At 42.7% G+C, this 15,854-nt stretch overlaps 1 pseudogene; it reads right to left on the reverse strand.

The window, feature by feature from the left end:
* Positions 1-7,550: 7,550 nt before the first annotated feature.
* LOC136509330 (disease resistance protein Pik-2-like) lies at positions 7,551-11,155 on the reverse strand (annotated as a pseudogene).
* Between the last annotated feature and the right edge of the window lie 4,699 nt (positions 11,156-15,854).

The following is a 15,854-nucleotide window of genomic DNA, read 5'->3' on the forward strand; positions in this document are numbered from 1 at the left end:
TACAGGAGACACCCCTTAAGGGTAAGTTTGAACCTCTTCACCCGTAGTATAAAAACTTCGCACGTGATATGAAAATACTAAAACAAAACTTGTTCTCTTGTAGTGGAAAGAAGAGAAAGAAATGAAAAGAGACCCATACAAGGATGACCAACTTTTAGAGCTCATCGGCGACCTTTGCAACTTCATATTGGACCAGATTATATACGTCAAAGGCATCTACCATGACCGAAATTCTGACTTAGGTTGAAATCCTCAGTACCAACACCTTCGTGAGATTGAAAGACTAGCTCTAGGCCATTGATAACAATGTGTATGGAATTCGACATTGGTCTTACCTTGTGGAACGGTTTGGACTTGTGGAACGAATTAGACTTGTGAACTATGTCTATTTAATGATGGATTGTATATATTCTTGTGAATTGGACTTGTAATGGTAGTTTATATAATGCTCTTGTGCTTGTGGTCAGATTTGAATTATATATGTTCTGGTCAGATTTGAATTATATATGCATATATATATATATGTTCTGGTAGAATTTGAATTGTAAAATTTGAATTTTTTTTAACGGAAAATGTACTATAGGGGCGGCTGATACTACAGCCGCCCCTACAAATCAATTTTGTAGATGTCGTCTGGGAACCGCCCATACAAATGCATGATTTGTAGAAACGGTTTTGTAGGGGCGGCTGCCCAAACCACCTCTACAAACCCTCTAAAACCGCCCCTACAAACCCTGTGTGGCATAGTGTACGTGGGCCATGTTAACTGAGGGCCCAACAAGAAACGCCGCATGTGCTCGTCTTAATTAAGCCCAAAATGAGTTGGAAAATTAGACACGCATCGGCCTCGGCCCATCCATCTTGTGCAGGCATGGGATTGTAATTAAGCCCCAAAATAGGTTGTGGCAGAGTTGTGCCCGCATGGGCCGAACAGAACAGAACAGAAAATTTCTTGGACCTGGAGAACCTAACCTTTGCCTTCTTCAGGGAAGCTGTCCGTTCCTGACAAAAGCAACCAGCATTTTTCTCACATTCAACCAAAGGGTTGCACCAAACTACTCAACTAACCCGGGGCTAATCCACGCTGTAGACTGCACGGACTCCCCGTGGCATCGTTCGTGTTGGTTTTTATTTTTCTCCTGCTGCTAGTGCCCGCTGTTTGGTTAGCCAAAACCAGCCGACCTACATGCAGATGCAGGGACTGTGTCGCAACGCATCGTTCATTTGCAAGCAGTGCAGAATGGAAGCACGCACTCCCTCCATCATCATCAAGTTCACCATCGTCGTCATCGTCCTGATTGAGATGAGACCCTGATGATCCCATTAAGTGACACAGACAAATCCTGAATGTCACGTGTCCAAAAGAATCCTGAATCACAGCCAACCACCCAAACATACGATTTTTCCATTATGTTTCAATATCCAATAACGACTGGTCACTATATATTCTGAATTGCTTAATTAATAAAACTAGTACAAATACAGCAATGGTCTTTCATTTTGGGATTGGGTAATTTTTTAGGCGATTATACAAACAAGATCACAATAAGTCTATTCTGTTTTTCAAAAGAAAAAAAGCTACTCATCTCGGCCATTTTAAAATTACTCTAAAAGTAATATAATCCACCCTAAATCTTAAACTAAATAACCACCACTGCCATTATGTAAAATAACTTAATAACCCCTTAGTTTTCATCTAAATTACTCATATATGCCAATACGAAAAGTAATACAAAGTAACTCACTAAAATTTGCATCTAAATTTTCCACCTCCACCCATATATGTATATATATGTACAAAGCAATAAGTATGTTGATTTTTAAACCAAATACATAGCAAAAGCTAAGATTTGAACTGAACACTTGTCGAGTACATGTCAATGTTCTCTGCAAAAGATGGAAAATACGACTAAGAGGGTGAAAAAGTACATCATATAATTAGTAACTAAATTCAATTATAAGCGGATAAATATAGGAAGTGTTGGAACAAATATGCTATTAGAATGCGCTCACATGAAAGACTATTAATAGAACACACGCCAAACGACATTGATGTGTGATGCAAATAGGAAACCATGAACAATGATTGAAAAGTAGAATATGAACAAATGAGAGATATTTTCAATTAAACATATGTGAACACATATTGAGGTGCGATGCAAAGTGGACAACTATAAACCATATGCAAAGCAATTGGTAACTAAAATCTACCACGACTGGATGTTGATAAGAAAATACCTACATGGGTATTGTGCTACAATATGAACAATATAGAGACAACAAAGACAAGCTATAACAACAGCTAGCTTGCACCAAAAACCCACACGTTGGCATTGAGAATACAAGGTTCAGATCATACATACATGATGATCACTTTATTTAAGAAATTAGAGTTCAAATGTTCTCATGTTTATTTTCAAGGAAATTATATCATCCTTGTCTTTCAAGCTAATACACAACTCGTCTTAGAAAAAAATGAAAAAATATAGTTCACATACAAACTCTCATGGTTGTTTCCAAGGAAATACATGACCCATGTCATTAAAAATACACTTCGCATAAAATCTATCAAGATCACTTTCGAGGAAATATATAAACCTTCTTATAAAAATAGAGACAAATATTGTTCACATATAAACTGCATCACTAGTGGTTCATCTGCCTTTTCAATGTGATTTTAGACTAAGAACCACAAATCTAACAAGCTCTGCGAATGCTTGTAATCATCTTGTTGAATGGGACTTGTCTCTTCAGTGCTTAAACAACTCACATTTACCTGAAATATTGATTTGCATATATAGTAAATAAGTTGAAATGCAAAGGATGGATCAATCATGTAAAGGAAAATGTAATCACATAATTTCTTCAAGCAGATAATGAGATAAGGTGGCTTTGCCAAAGGAACACGCCTAATCCAAAAACAATTCAATTTAGCAAAAGCACTATCACAATACTAAAACATGAACTGCCATCAAGGCGTGTCTATACACATTTTTATCTGGCATTGGGATTGTCTATACACATAATTACTGCACTACCCCAGATCTGGACATCACTGTCGGTTCAAAAACCCTCTTCACTGCCAGATTTTGAACCGACAGTGGCATACCGGCAGTGATGTGGGGTTAACATCACTGTCGGTTCTTAAAAACCGACACTGATCTACAGGCAACAGTGTCGGTTCCTGGCTCCACCCGACAATGTCTAGTTGAACAACACTGTCGGTTTGTAGTCCCAACCGACAGTGATGGTTGCTTCAAGAGTGTCGGTTCTTGGCTCAAGCCAACAATGTTGAGCAAGCCTACACTGTCGATTCATGGTTCAAGCCGGCAGTGTTGAGCAAGACAACACTGTCGGTTCATGGCTCAAGCCGGCAGTGTTGAGGAGTCCAACATTGTCGGTTGATGGCTCAAACCGACAGTGTTGAGCAAGATAACACTGTCGGTTTGTTGATAACCGACAGTGATGGTTACGACAACACTGCCGGTTTCGTTGCTAACCGGCAGCGATGGCCCATTCACATTTTATTGTTTTATAATTGATTTTAATTTATATTTTTTGTGGAATCGGGTTTCGCTTTATATACGCTACGTAGACGACATGTCCATCAATATTAAACATTACAAATGTTACGGTTACAGTTCAAATATTCTTATCTAGATCTCGATCCCTCAAAACAAAAAGAAATGTTCTCGGACTTCACAGATTGTGCAATGCTTCTCGGACTTCTTACAATAATCTGGCGAGCCGCTCTGGGCCATACTGGTCCTTGTACCTCACGGATTATGCAATAGAAAATACTCCATCTTTTTCCAATATCTCGGCTAAGATGAACTTTGTGAGCTCAGATTGCATTGCGACGATCTCCATGTCTAACAGCCTTTGGTGGTTATATTTCTTGCGCTGTCGTTCAAAATAGATGATATCCAAAGAGGAACAGTAAATCATTTTGTTGAATTATTAACAGACATAAATGAAATGGGGATTATAGACACCAACTTATCGGCTTCTTCCGATTTCCCGCCGATGTAGCGAAGCATTGCCCACATTATATAAAACCCGCATTCATTGTTTCCCGCTGGCTGTGACAGGTACTTCTCCTCCATTTAGACAACCTTGAATGGGACCGGCGTCCCACCGATATGTCTTCTTCGGACATTGAGCAACATTAAAGGGAGAAACATTAGAAAGCGGTATGTGTGATTAGAAAATAATATGTTATTATGATCGTTTATTAATTCAGCACTGCCACCAGTGCATCTAGATGATGAAATAGTTTTTTCTTCGAGTCCCACACCTCGATCAGATTTTTGGCAAGATTGACACAAATGAAGACGAAATGGTTGCTACAATCACAAAATCCTAATTATCGAATAATCTTAATGAAAAAAGAAGCATAAAATTAAAAGCCGAGAACACATACTCGCAGTTGTAGGCTAGAAGTATGTGGGTTTTCTTCTTCATCGTGAATTTGTCGAAAACAGCAATCAATCTCTATTTTAGGTCTTCCACGTCACATCCATAGAGGCCTAGACATGTCCTCTCATTGACTCTCAAGGGGTCCAAGAAGCCTATGTGATCCCATTTGCTTTTTACAATGCAAAATTTTGATATACACCTACATAAAATCATGAGAAGTGCTCAAAAGTTAACAATTTGTCTCGAGAGAGTAGTTAATTGTAATATCGCGCGTGTAGGGTACTTACATAGTCCACAGCGTCAACATTTGAACATTGAGATCGCGTTTTTGGTATAACTGGAACAAGCACTCCCACTCGACATCGAACTTCTCTTCTTCGGGATAATGGAAAACATGTGGCGAACAGATAATAACCTCAAAACCAAAGTCGTCCGTCTCTATTGCTTGAGCCATGTAATATTCATGCAACTGGCGCATATATGTTGTCAGATTTTTATACTCGTCATCGGGAACCAAAAGATTGCCCCTTTCATACTTCATTGCCGGTGTTCCCGTCCCTTGTACATCATAATAGATGTTCGCGGCCTCTTCCATGGTTAATCCTGGGTTGTCTTCGACGTACTTCTGTATGTTCCTTAAATCTTTATTGTGTATTTCTTCGTCTCTTGTTGTAGCGTATTTATTCTGTGTTTGAATTTCGAATTCGAACTTCAACAAATACGAAGGCAGTGAGGCACAGAGATTGAAGAAACTAACATAATCTTCCTTCGAGATATGTGCTGTAAATTTTTCTTTCATTAAGGTGGGAACGCTACCACTGAATGGCCTTTTTCTTTTCTGTTGGTCCACTTTGGGAGTATTAGCGACTGAATCCAAGGACCTTTTCTACGACTACGAGGATGTCCTTGATCTTGTTTTGGGCTGAGGTGGAGGAGGAGGAGGATGACGACGAGAATTCTGTTTTCCCGGCGCTGATGAAGATGGAGGAGGAGGGGGAGGAAGAGGAGGAGGAGTCTCTTTTCTCGGGGCTGATGAAGATGGAGTCGGACGAGGAGAAATAGAAGGAGACCTCTGTCTTCTCAGGGGTGATGGCTACAGATGAGAAGGGGAGTGATCTCTGTTGCTAGATGGTGAGTGATCATCGCGGGTGGGCAAAGACTCGTAGTCGTCCCCTTGAAATTCTTGAAGAATGTCCCCATGATTTCTTTTGCTTTTTTCTTGACTAACTCCCTGTCATACTCGGCTGGGAAAGTGAAATACTCTAGAATCTTGACATCCCATATGTAATCCTTCTCCCTTTCGGGAACCCTCCACCGGTCATCATCTTTCCCAATCCACTTCATGTACTTAATCGGGATGAAGTCCCTAACAAGTAACCCTAGGATAGTCTTGTATTTGGTCAAAGCTATAGGCGGTGAGAGTGGATCCCCGAATTCATCGAACTCAGTAATGTGCCAGTGTGCATTCCTACCGACAGGAATCTTTGACACGCCTCGCTTGAATCTAGCCTTCCTGCTACCCGAACCCTCTGGCTCCTCGGCCAGCGGAGGCTCCTGCTAGAGACACCAAGTAAGCTATGACCCTCTCAATTGATTAGCGTGTGTGGCTACATAGTGACTTGATACCAAAGTTACCTGGCCATCTTGGTCATTTTGACCCAGATCGAGCAGGCCAGACGGGGTCCATGGCTGCTCGTTCTCACCGACCTGATTGACACCGTCACCGTTTGTCAGATCATGCGGCTCTCCCGTCCCAGCGATATCAGCCGCTTCTTGTTGCCGATCAGTTCTTCGGCGACGGGGTAACAGGCGACGATGAGTCATGGCTGTGACACGATCGTGGTTAGTTTTGGCCGTGGACAACTACTAATAGCATATGTTCATATATATATATATATATATATATATATATATATATATATATATATATATAATATGTTTAATGAAAAGTCTAATAATAAGTCCACATACAACAAAGTCAAATAATAGCATATGTTCACCTAGAATAAATTCATTGTTTGATTGACCACATACAACAAAGTCCACCTACTCTTCTACGAAACTAAGCCCACATCAACTTCCAAATAAGAAAAGCGATGATCATAGCCATAAATAAAAGCATGACATCTTTCCAAGACCAAATCAAGGTTATGTGGTTATGAACCACAGAACCTTGATAACCTATGTGTATAGTCATGGTTCGATGAAACGACACTTGTACCTCTTTGAAGCATATATACTCCGCCTATGTCGAAATAGCTTGAAATTTTTTTGGCAAGCATGTACGCCCAAATTAAGACCCCACACAGGATCTTAGGTTTTTCAGATCATTTTTTTATTTATTATATTTTTCTCTGTGCCAAATGAGACAAAAGAGGGTGAATTTCATCTTGGACCCAATAGATTTTTTGATCCACCTCCACAAAATTCTTATCCCTAGGGAACATTAGAGCCTGTGTAAAAGTTTGGCACCATTCTGGATCTTTTCGTGGGTAGACTCAGTTTAACCTATAATTAAACGGTCTCGTCGCGCGGAAATTCAATTAAACCTCAGAAAATAGCAAACCATCTCCGAAAAATCCCAAACTTGGTGTTTCCTTCACATGTGGCACGTGCAAGCCTAAGAAAAAGTTTGAGACCAATACGACACCGGAATGCCTATGAACCACAGAAAACTTGATAACCTACGTGTATAGTCATGGTTCGATGAAAGGGCACATGTATCTCTGTGAAGCATATATACTCTGTCTATGTAGAAATGGCTTGAAATTTTTTTGGCAAGTATGTACACCCAAATTAAGACCCCACACAGGATCTTAGGTTTTTCTGATTATTTTTTTATTTATTATATTTTTCTCTGTGCCAAATGAGACAAAAAGAGGGTGAATTTCATCTTGGACCCAATAGATTTTTTGATCCATCTCCACAAAATTCTTATCCCTAGGGCACATTAGAGCCTATGTAAAAGTTTGGCACCATTCCAGATCTTTTCGTGGGTAGACTCAGTTCAACCTATAATTAATAGGTGTCGTCGCGCGAAAATTCAATTAAACCTCAGAAAGTAGCAAACCATCTGCGGAAAATCCCAAACTTGGTGTTTCCTTCACACGTGGCATGTGCAAGCCTAAGAATAATTTTAAGACAAATACGACACCGGAATGTATATTTCTAGTTGCCCAACAAATGTTACACGAATTACATGCATGACAATAATTAAACACACAAAGCCGTACATATTAAAATTAGAACCCAATTAAACTACGACCTTGAAAACCTAGCTAAATAAACATTAATTACTATCAGAATCACTGCCGGGATCGATTGGGCCACGCACACTAACATGCCTCTGTAGCCATATATGGTAATTGATGTCACGGATTATGTATCCGCTTGTATCGACGAAGTGCAATGCCCGTATGAGTGCTCTCTCTCGTACCTTACAATACCGAAAGAATGGTCGGCCATAGATGTAACCTACTGAATGATCACTGCCCCTATTAGTAATCCTTATGTAGTACTGGCGTCCTTCTATAGTGAGCTGGCCGAGGTTTCTATTGCAGAAGTCCCAATCGTACCCGAGTTGCTCCATATCTTGGTCTAGAACGGCCCACAAGCCACATACAGCATAGGTATGGTCCTGTAGCGCAATCTGCATGCAGAGAAAAAGCAAACCGCTTAGGAGGTAGCTCAGCTGTGGCAATCTCACTAGGTTATCCAGGTCATGTACTCCAACAGCGATAAGGAGCAGATTTAAGGAGATGAGGTGTGGCACGCGAGATCGGTTGATCCACCCAGGGAGCCGCGTGAAGCGGATGCCTTGTATAAGCAGTTGCCGGAGCTGCATAGGTGCCTCCCAGTCTTCCCACACAATGGCACCCTGCTGTGATCCTGAAGAATAAAGCACTAGTTCCTGTAGTTCCCGCAGACTGCACAGAGATCGCACCAATGCTTTTTGCAAGCTCTCGTCTAGTTCCTCGGCAAAGATCATCCTGACCATCCTCAACCTTGTCAGCTTGCCAAGCTCTGCCACTAGGCCTTCGGCGGCACTCCGGCCAACTATGCTCGCTAACCGTAGCTCCTCCAGGGACGTTAGGTTCCCCATCCTGTTAGCTGGGGACCTTTTGAACCCCTTAGCTACCAGGCATATCAGCTGTGTAAGCGAACAAACAGTCGGTGGTAGCTCGTCTAGCCCAATATTGATTAATACCAGTGACTGTAGAGATTGCAGATGCCCCAGTTCCTTAGGAAGCTCATCAACAGCCATCAAAGATATATCTAAGTACTTGAGATGCAACAACCTCCCTATATGCTTTAAGCTGATCGGGACGTGGCATTTTTGTAACTGTAGCACACGGCAAACTCTAAACCTATGAAGCGGTGCCATATTCTCAATCTTACTTCCTTCAATGTTAAGTGACCTCAGCACCTCTGGCATCTCCATGCTGTCTACAGGGAAGCACTGCACATGGTGATTTTGGATAGCCAGCCGGCGTACCCTGCTGTCCGAACAAGGCATGTCTGTTTTCTTCTCATTTCTTAAACTGTCCTGGAGAAGCATGTTGCTCTCTGCTGTCCAAAACAGTAATAAAGTTTTCAACGCCCGACAACTTACGGATGAAATCAAACACAATATCATGAATACGGAAAAATTGTGTGAACCAATTATATGTGTCGTCCATTGGTTGGATCAAGCTTCTATTGACAAGCTCGTTGAAGTATCTTTGTCCAACCTCAAATAGACTACCCTCCTCTTTCTCAAGATGGACAAAACCTTCACCTATCCACATCCAAATCACAGCCTTTGTATCAGTAATAGAATCTTCTTGCAAATTGCTTAGATATAATATGCATGGCTTTAGATAAGAAGGCAGATCATAGTAGCTATATGACACTATCTTGGCTTGTATTGTCGTCCATTCCCAAAACCAATTGAGTCATAAACCTTTGACCAGTCCTCATACGGTCTTTCAACCAATAAACTAGCTATTGCAATGATAGCCAATAGGTATGCCGCCACATTTATCTATGATTTTAGTAGACAATTCACCTGATACACCATCAAGACTTTCTCCTTCCTGGCTCTGTATTCTTTTGTAGAATAATTTCTCAGAGTTTTCATTAGAAAGAGGTTTTAGTTCGTAAACCTCTCCTGCTTTTGTGGCAACCTCAAAATTACGAGTAGTCATGATGATTCTACTCCTACAATTATTGTACTCCAAGGCATGTCTGATCTCTTTCCACGATTCAACATCCCATATGTCATCAACAACAATGAAGTACCTATAATTGACACAAGAATGTAGAGTTATGAATAATTTGGCAATCTGTATAGCCTATCCAAATAAACCTAGACGCACGATAACATCAACGTGATTCAAGCAAGGAAACATTGCAACCCACTCCATGGGAGAGGAGTATTTGCTAACCAATTTAATTTGTGCTTCAACTTAAAGATCCAATCTATATAAATTTGGAAATTCCATAGATTTTTCTAGATGTTTGGCCAAAACTGAAACTTTTCATAACTGAAATTCGATTAACATTTCGTCAAAATTGAAATTTTTCCTAACTGATTTCACCGAATGAACCAAATGCCCATGCTTAGGGCTTGGTATAAAATAGGAATGTATACACTGCTCACACTCTACTAGTAAATAAAAAACATTGAACTAAAACCGGACGGAGAATGCCATGGACATACCTCTTATCCGTTAAGAATTCATGCAGTTCGTTTCCAAATTGCTCTATATCCCATCTGGCCATGTCGACTTGCTTATACTTCTTATCGAATTCCACTAATATCTTCTCAAATGTACTAGTCAGATTAGGAGTCCTACCAACAGAAATAAAAGCAGAACAACCGAATTGTTTCTTAAGCATATCATGCACCGTTTTGGCTAGCGTAGTCTTACCCAATCCTCCAAACCCGACTATAGACACTACCTTCAGGTCCTGATCAGAAGCATGAGCATGAGCATCATCTTTGGTCCCTATAGATAGCATCCTGATGACTCTGTCCCTTGACTCTTCGATGCCAACGAGATCCGACTCTTTCTCGTAGAGATTGAGGACACGGGGGTCGATGCCGGTGCTCGCGGCAAGATCAGCTCCCGGGCCTCTAACTGTGTACTTGGCACGGAGCCCAGCCAGCTCGTCGGAGAGTTTCTTGATGTCTTTAATCTTGTCAGAGATCTCACGGGCGATGCTTGACCTTCTTCACCTGCAGCGGTGGCCTTTCCAAGGATCTTCTTGAAGACGTTGGCGTCGGTGGCAGTTGCAGACTTGCCACCATTAGCCACGCGCAGGATGAAGTCGTCGACGGTGTCCTCCATGTCATACGACAGCTCCCGGACCTGCCGTGCCCAGAGCTTTTCCACCTCACTGGAGCTGGTCCGGTGGTACCCGAGACGAGTCCTCCAGAGAGGCTTTCATCATCACAAGCTCCTTGCAGAGGGACTCGATGTCGGGCTTGAGGCCCTTCTGCACGACGTACTCCGCCGTGAGCAGCTCGCCCAGCTTGGGAGCCAGGCCGGCCATGGCCCCCAAGGCGAGCTCCATGGTTTAAGCTCGATCTCGGTCACACTCGCTCTCCGTTGCTCTTGCTTGCTTGGTACTCAGTAGGACATGCTAGTTGGGACTTGGGTGCAGCCGTGCAGGGCAACAAATGGCGAGATGGTGTATGGGTGCGGACTGGGGAGAGCTATTATTGCCTTGGCGACTTGGCTAGCTGAGTCAGAATTTTGAAGTGCAAGCCGAGAGAGTGTGCGAAGAGAGAATGTGCTTAATTATCTTTGGTACGGACCGGAATGGAAGATGCTGGAGTCACATACAGGTGGACCCCTCGGGTGCGTATTGCTGGCCTGCCCTACTGTGGTTCGTATTATTGCGTGGGCCTGGAGGGCGACCCATCACCAAACGGGATTAATGCTCATTGCTCACCTGTAACCTCTGCTGCCGGCGTCGCTGTCGCACATCAGCCAAGAGGATTAGAAAAATATAATACGTGCTGTCGCACATGGCTACCTCTGCTGCCGGCGTCGCTGTTGCAAGGGACACCACCAGTGGCTTCGGCTGTTGTGCGAAACGTCTGGCCGCATATGCTTTTGATCAAGCTCTCCGATACCACTTCAATAGCACGAGCTGCATGCGGAGTACTCCCTCCCAAGAACTTTGAGGAGTTAAACCGACCAAATATATAAAAAAAAGTAGTAATGTTTAGGATACCAAAGATATGTTGCTATTAGATTACTCATGTCATATATATATTGAGAATTCCTCGGTACTCCTCTTTCTAAAAATAGCACACGTCTCAAGGCAGTCCATTTAATAAATTAAAATTTTTTAATTATTCCTCTTTCTAAAAATAGCACACGTCTCAAGGCAGTCCATTTAATAAATTAAAATTTGTTAATTAGAATATCCATCTAAGTCCCACATGCGCAGGCCCTTCAAAGCCTAGCCATGTGCGACTAGTGAACTTGATCGATTTGATGAATCTCTAAAAAGGCTCTTCCTTCGTTGGAGGAAGTGCATCCCCTTTTATAGATAAAGAGGATGGCTTTATAAGTGAGAGGGTGATGGTACGTATGCTACTGAGCTTTGTTGTCCATGCCGGCGGGTACAAGATAATGGTAAACGGCCACAACACTGTTGATGTCACTGTAGAATGTCAGATGCATGTGGAAGGTTGCGTTGCCTTCTTTAGGAATGGTAGATGTCGATACCTGCAAATACTGTTTGATGCCTAGAGGCATATGAGGAGTTTCACCACGTTCACCTGGTACGGTAAATCCCAGCGCCCACAACACTATCGATGCCCAGAGGCATGTGGGGGGCCTTACCGTATGGGAGTTAATGGCGCTCATAATACTGTAGAGGGAAATGTCGGCGCCTACAATACTGTTTGTATCAGGACGGTTGTAGAGTACTGTTCTTGCAGGCGTACAGGGCATGGTCCCTGGTATCATGGTTTGACTTGTGCGCCCTGGCTTGCTTTCTCCGTTCGTCCCCTGGTCCTTTTCGAGCGGGCGTCTCCGGTCAGATGGCCCTAGTCGGCTCTGGTCGCGCCAGTCGGAGAAGAGTGGTGAGCTGGGTTCCTGCGAACCCCGATCGGAGACGCGGGGTCGGAGTCGAAAGTAGTGCTTTGGGCCAGGCCTTCCGATCAGAGAGGCCATCCGGAGGCGGCTGGAGTCCGAAGCGAGCGCTCCGGTCGGAGAGGTAGGCCAAAGTAGTCGGCGAGCGGGCGCTGTTCCTCTTCGGCCAGACCTTCCGGCCGGTGACTGGACCGCCCTTTCGCCCTGTTGTTTTTAGACTCTTGGGCCGGCTCATGAGTTACGTGCTGTCTGCTTGGGTCGAGCCTTGGCGTGAAAGCCGGTCCCCGAGAGACCCCGGGTTTATGAACCCGACATCGCTACTGTTGCATTCCCATATGTCATCCAAGAGAAGTAGAAACCTTTTGGATTTCAACCTCTCTGTGATGGATTTCTGAAGCTGGTCTAAGTTGGTGGCAGGCCCGGCCCTAGGGCGGGGCGGGAGGGACGGTCGTCCCAGGTCCATTCCATCGATGGGCCCCCACCCATGCATATACATATACACTAGTAATAATACGTATATGCTACGCCAGCACTAGATCTCGTGATCACAGCGCCAGGAGTCACGCACGCCACTCGCGACCTTCCGCCTTTGGCCTTTCCTGTGCGTGCGGCGGCGTTCTAGTGTTCCACTTTCCAGAATTCCAGAAGAGCAGCATAGCGGCGGCAAATCAAAATCGCAGGGCCCTAATCTCACCTCCCCTCTCACGTGGACGTCGGGACGTGATCCCTCATCTCTGATTCGGTGATTCCCTGAACCTGAATCCCCGTTCGCCAATCTACTTATCGACAGTTCTAGAAGAGCCGCAGAGGAGAGGATCGAAGGCAGGCGCCAGGCGGTAGCAACCAGCAAGGTAGGAATCTGAAACTTATTTACTAATTGTTTCTCGCATGATCTCTACTTTGTAAATTTGTAGTTACTAATTGTTTATCTTAATTTTAAGTACCATGTCATCATGAAAGTATCCTTCTGGCAATGACAAAACAAAGAAGAAAAAACGAATAGATAATTTGGTAGAATCATAGAGAAGGGCTCTTCGTAATTTCCTTTCTTAAGAGTAATACAAGCACTTCGAGAGATCAAGATGCATTGCTGATAGTTGTTGTGGAGGAAACTGCTAATGCTAATGCAGAAGATTAGGACCATATGGAAGACAATGTTCACATCGATATGGATGAACACAATGTGAGTGATCATGAGAACGAACTTAATTCAAGTGAAACAGAACCTACAAATTATTTTATATGAATATTGCTTTTGCGTTCAGTTAACTGTTTATCAGTAACATTTTGTATATATGTGTATATACTACCAATGGGTAGTACTGGTAGTATTATCATGTTCATATAAAAAAAGGTCTAAAATTTTAGCTTCGTTCCAGGTCGTTCCAGGTCTAAAAATACTTAGGACCGGCCCTGGGTGGTAGTAGTTTCATTTGGTATTTTATTTCCACCATTTTCAGGTGCAGATAGGCAGCTCAGGATCTCTTTGGTGAGCTTAAGCACGTCAAAATTAGTTGATACACATATCCAAATATTAATATCAAGGAAACGTTGTTGTTTAATCCTTCTGTCATTGACGAGGTGCTGGGTGAAGGTAGTCTTTCCAATACCCCTGGGCCAACTATAGGAACAACGGTTTAACCACGCTGTGTCACGCCACCACCGTACATACTCCTTGCTGGCCGCGCTCAGCATGCATAGCAACTCGACCCACATGCATGGCCGCCTCTGTTTTCACACTCGATCGTGCAGCTTGGCACCTTTTCCTGAGAGAAGAAGCTAAGGGAGAAGGCAACGAAGAAGCAAAGATGGCACGTGGATGAGTTGGACAGAGTGGGTTGAGTCGATTGCTTCATTTTGGGCAGATGGATCGAATACCACGCATTGCTACGGGACTTTCAAATAAAACGTATGAATGTTATAGGCAAATAAATAGTACTACGTAGACACATTGTAGGTTGATAGGAAAGCAGGGGCGAAGCTGAAACAGAATTTATGGTGGTACACACAAGCATAGTCTTGTAGTAACATCACCGTTTGAGAGCTTATTCACATGGTCAAAATAGGTTACTTAATGCCACGCAATTTTTGTACCATGGTGCCAGTGCAGCACTTTAGATGAACGAACGTGGCTTTGCCCCTGACTGAAAGTAGTAATTACATTTAGTGGGAGATGTTTTTTGACCTGATTTAGTGGGAGATGTTATAGCAATTATTTGGAATGATGTGGCGCTTAGGGGCCGTTCGGCTGGTGTAGAAACCAGCCGGAAAACACTGTTTCTGGATGAAAAATATTGTTCACACTCTCACAAATTCCTCTATATTTCTCCAAACGAACAGGGCCTTAGTGGAGTATGCCATGTGGCTTGTATGTGGTGGAGATTGAAAGATAGCGAGGTTTGCTTACTAGAATGTAAACTCAATTGAGGTAGTCTCCCAACTAAAGCATATAGAAATGGATACGACCCAACTTATCCCAGTCAACACTAGAACCAAACACACGCCACACTAGCAGAGTGTCGGTAGAAAAGAGAGAATCTTTTTTAACTTTTAATACTGTTTTATACTAGAATACATAAATAACCCCTCACACAATTACAAGATATACATCTTTCTACATTCGATGTTGGCCATTTCAAAAATAAAAATTCCCATTATAACGATGTTCACCACTGATACTCCTACTTTCTTGCAGTGAACTTAAAAGCATAAACCTTTGCCCGCCGACCATGGCCCTATTCGGCTTATCCCATATTCGGTTTGTCCGGCTTCTTTTTTCAGGCGGAACAGTGTTTTTCTCTCGCAACAATTCAGCCGGAACAGTGTTTTTCAGCCAGTTTCAGCCAAGTTTCAGACCAGCGAACAGGGCCCATAGAAACAAGATAATTTTTTGGCCATCTATGGTTTATTTTAATGGTGGTTTTTGAGTGGTCTGAAAATAATAAAAATCTAGTTTACTTTTAAATAATATTAATTCGTAAGTCATCAATTTAAATGGGAAAAGTGTCTCACATGGGTTAGTGTTTGGGTTTGTTTGGATGGACTAAACTAAAGTTTAATTCATGTTTTGGATGTCAAATAGAAGGTATAAACATTAACTAATTACGGTATGACAAAAACTAGTACAGGCTAATTGATTTTTTTTAAGAAACAAAGTACAGGCTAAATGATGAGTGCAACACATTAAAAAAAGAAAAATTTAATTAGCCCATGTTTAGCCTGTTATCCAACAACAACGGACTAAACTTTAGTCCGTTCTTCGCCGTAACCATTCTTCTGCCCGCGGATGCCGAGGTTCGGAGCAATGGGCCCTGGGATGAAGTCGGCATCAATTCATCTACC

Source organism: Miscanthus floridulus, chromosome 15, assembly GCF_019320115.1.
Source record: "Miscanthus floridulus cultivar M001 chromosome 15, ASM1932011v1, whole genome shotgun sequence".
Classification (NCBI taxonomy): Eukaryota; Viridiplantae; Streptophyta; class Magnoliopsida; order Poales; family Poaceae; genus Miscanthus; species Miscanthus floridulus.